General features: G+C 35.6%; 1 pseudogene; it reads left to right on the top strand.

Annotated features, from left to right (window-relative positions):
- Positions 1-209: 209 nt before the first annotated feature.
- Positions 210-307, top strand: LOC141552340 (U6 spliceosomal RNA; annotated as a pseudogene).
- The last annotated feature ends 3,524 nt before the right edge of the window (positions 308-3,831 follow it).

Below are 3,831 nucleotides of genomic sequence, written 5' to 3'. Positions count from 1 at the left end.
AATTTTAGTCTAGAGGAGCTATTTTCTCTCAGAGTTGCATATTGGTACGGTTAGACCTCCTTCAGTGCTACTGTCACCTCTTTTGACCCTGATAGTGCTAGCACGACCTAGATGTGGATGCTGTGTTTTCTCATTTCTCTTAATTGATGCCTGCCCTATGCCATTTCATCTTACCAAACTCACTATCCTTTAAAAATTCACGTATTGGTGTTTGCTTTGGCTGATAAACTAAAATTGGAATGATACAAAAAAGATTAACATGACCTCTACACAAGGATGAAGAAATTTAGAATTTGGGTCTGCTATCTCAGAAAATGTATGCATCAATGTTGACATTTCATTTTCCAACTTACCTGTAATATTGAGATGTTTATATGGATGATGTTACGGCTTTGAGGGTCAGACACCCTAGGTTTTCTTTCTTTTCTTTTTTGTAAATTCAAGCATCATGAAGCCTTTTTTTCCCCTTCATTCTAAAAGTTGCTAATACTGTAAACAAGGACATAATAAAAATTATTTAATAATGAAAAATCAATCTTGTAATAATTCCATAAAAATTAAGATTTTAATATTAAAAATTAAAATTAAATTCATGTATTGATAGTGCACTCAGCCAACAAAAGTGCATTCCAGATGATGCCTTGGTAAGAAGTTTATGCATTACCCTTTGACCCAGCATTGCTGCTATTGGGATTATATCCCAAAGAATTACTAAAGAAGGGAAAGGGACTTGTATGTGCCAAAATGTTTGTGGCAGCCCTTTTCGTAGTGGCCAGAAACTGGAAGAAGAATGGATGTTTATCAATTGGAGAATGGTTGGGTAAATTATGGTATATGAAGGTTATGGAATATTATTGCTCTGTAAGAAATGACCAGCAGGAGGAATACAGAGAGGCCTGGAGAGACTTACATCAACTGATGCTGAGTGAAATGAGCAGAACCAGAAGATCACTGTACACTTCAATGCTGTATGAGGATGTCTTCTGATGGAGGTGGTATCTTCAACATAGAGAGGATCCAGCTCACTTCCAGTTGATTAATAATAGACAGAAATAACTGCGCCCAGAGAGGGAACACTGGGAAGTGAATGTAAATTGTTAGCACTACTGTCTGTCTACCCATGTTACTTGTACCTTCGGAATCTAGTACTTGATGTGCAACAAGAAAATGGTATTTGCACACATATATTGTATCTAGGTTTTATTGTAACACATGTAGAATGTATGGGATTGCCTGTCATGGGGGAGGGAGTGGAGGGAGGGGGGGATAATTTGGAGGGATGAATACAAGGGATAATGTGGTGGAGAAAAATTGCTCATGCATATATACTGTGAAAAAAAATTCTAAATAAAAAATAAAAAAAAAGAAGAAGTTTATGCATACATTTCTAAAAAGTATAGTTCAACAAATTTCCTCCATAAAATTCATCCCTTCAGGGCTTAGAGGAACCATGAGACATTTGGAGGAGTCTCTCTAAATCCAACAGCTTGAGCCCTTACCTGCTGTTTTCTACTTCATTATTGATATTAGTGAATAACATTCCAGTTCCCTTTAACCACTTAATATCAACTTTAAAAAGTAAGTTTTTGTCATCTATGATAGGGGGTGAAGGGGAGAGGAGGAAAACTTGGAACATAGGGTTTTGCAAGAATCAGTGTTGAAAAATTATCCTTGCATATGTTTTGAAAATATGGTGTAAGGTATCATTCTAGGCTTAATTCTGACAGATTGTTTTCCAGTTTTCTGAATATTTTTTGTCACATATGGAGTTCTTTGCATTTCATGCTTGCTGTTAGTTTTAGATAGATACTTTTTATATTTAAAAAGTCTCTCTGCTAATACTTTATTAGGTGTTGAAAAAAATTTAAACAAAAAATTGTACTTTGTCATTTATTGAGATAACCATGTAGTATTTGATTATTTTGTTTGTAAAAATACTGATTGTTTTCTTAAATGTTGAACCATCCCTGCCTCTCTGGATGTCCAACTGGACTTCATCATTGTTTCCAATGATGGAAACTCATCTTCCTGCAAGATCATATCTCCTCAATAGCTCCTTCCCCAGGGGTGCCTCCCTCCCTCTTCCTAGAGCAAGTAGATGGTGGATTATATGGAGAATACCTCCCTCATCCTTCTTTTCAGGATGGGACCTGGGCAGGACTCCCCACCTCCACCCCACCCCACATACTTTTCAGCTTCTTATTATGTGTTGTTTCCTCCATTAGATTGTGAGCCTCTTAAAGACTGGGACTGTTTTTTTGTTTTTGTTTTTGTTTTTTTTTCTTTTCTTTGTTTTTCACTGTTTAGTACTATACCTAGTGGAAAGAAGCCAAGTAATATCTATTTATTGACTGACCAACTGACTGGTATAACTCTAACTTGGTCATGATGAATGATTTCTTTGATAAATTGCCATTGTCTTTTTTTTTTTTTAATAGGATTTTGTTCAAAATTTTTGAATCTCCATTTATTAATAATATTGGTTTATAGTTTTCCTTTTATATTTTATCCTTCATTGATGTTCAGACATTAAAACTATATTTTCTTATAAAAGGATTTTATAGAGTGTTTCCTTTCTCAATTTTTAGAATAATATATATATATATATATGTTTTCTTAATCAAATTGTGTGGGACAGTGAATCCAAATTAAAATCAGAGACTCTCAGAGTAAGAAAAGCAAAAAGGGCTTTATTATGATCTTGCAAGGAAGGACAACTACCAACAGACAAGGTGTCAGTAGAGGAGTGAGAAGTGCAAAGTGTAAATAAAGGATTATATATATACCCTAACCAGAAGCCCCTACCCCACCCTCTGAACTTTTCTCCCTTTGGTTGAAGAGTTCTAATTACCCAGAGATTAAATATGGACCCTCAGGCACACACTTTACCATATTAGGTACTTAAATGCTAATGAATGAGATGAGGTGAGATCTTTCAAGACAATTATGAAAATTGAGTAAGGCTTCATCTACTTCAGAGTTTGAGTAGGCCTAAAGGACTTTGAGGATTGAGTATAGGGCATACTTAAATCCCCTTCCTGTTATCCTCCCATGACATCATTTTCTCCCTATTTCAGTCAAATATGGGCAACTATATACTTATTGGTCAAATTCAACTTCTTGGGTAGATCTCGAGGTTAGAATGTAAGACTCTCAGCCAATGAGAATGAGGGTCAGTGGTCAGAGGGGGTATTTGCATTAGGGATTAAAAGGTGTTAATCTTACCCAGAAGGCACTTCCTCCCTTCTATTGTCTGCTGGAGGGCGAGACACCGATTCTCACAAGAATGTACAATAAACTTTGCTTTGCTTCTAGAGAACTCTCCAGCTTTTTTTATTAAATGGTGATCCCTCACTATTTCTGTACCACACATTAATGAAAAGGTGTATTTGTGGGGGAGAGACAGGAGAGAAATGTTTGTTTATCAAAGACAATTAAGCACCTGCAGCTTTTAATGATAGCTCAACTTGTTATTTCAAAGTCTCAAATCACAATTCGGGCAGAAGTGGAAGTCACATCCTTATGAGCGATCTTCACTCAAGTTTATACCATACAAAGTTGTCACTCTTTTTTGTTCTATTGAATTGTTTAATCTAGTCACATTTGAAATTGAGTTAAGTTTATATCTTAAAAAAAAAGAAAAAGAAAAAAAAAAACAAAAAAAACAAAAAAAAAAGGAAAAAAAAATGTTTAAGAGGCAGCTAGGTGATGCAGTGGATAGAGTACCAGTCCTGAAGTCAGGAGGACCCGAGTTCAAATTTGAGCTCAAGACACTTAACACTTTCTAGCTGTGTGACCCTGAGTAAATCCCAATTGCCTCAGCAAAAAAAA

This window comes from Sminthopsis crassicaudata, chromosome 1, assembly GCF_048593235.1.
Source record: "Sminthopsis crassicaudata isolate SCR6 chromosome 1, ASM4859323v1, whole genome shotgun sequence".
Classification (NCBI taxonomy): Eukaryota; Metazoa; Chordata; class Mammalia; order Dasyuromorphia; family Dasyuridae; genus Sminthopsis; species Sminthopsis crassicaudata.
The sequence above is the reverse complement of the archived record's forward strand: the minus strand, read 5'-3'. Positions and strand labels throughout refer to the sequence as shown.